Raw genomic sequence first — 262 nt, forward strand, 5'->3', positions numbered from 1 at the left:
CGCTGATTTATCAAGAGCCACTGTAAAATAAAAATGACTATATTTCCCATTCGGATTTTGATGACCAGCCGATGATTATTAACCTGCAGAAACTTTCGAATCCCTCCCCCCCTCCCACTGCGACGCCTTTGCAAGGAATCACAAGAATAAAAGAAAAAAAAATCACGCTGAGTTATATCCTGAGGCCTCCTGTCCTTCCCCATGTGGTCGCACCGCCGATATGAGCGACAGACGGCGATAAGGAGGCGAAAGCATTATCAAG

General features: G+C 45.8%; 1 pseudogene; it reads left to right on the top strand.

Annotated features, from left to right (window-relative positions):
* Positions 1-262, top strand: part of LOC119585422 — a 9,088-nt pseudogene that overhangs the window by 6,852 nt on the left and 1,974 nt on the right.

Source organism: Penaeus monodon, chromosome 19 (assembly GCF_015228065.2).
Source record: "Penaeus monodon isolate SGIC_2016 chromosome 19, NSTDA_Pmon_1, whole genome shotgun sequence".
NCBI lineage: Eukaryota > Metazoa > Arthropoda > Malacostraca > Decapoda > Penaeidae > Penaeus > Penaeus monodon.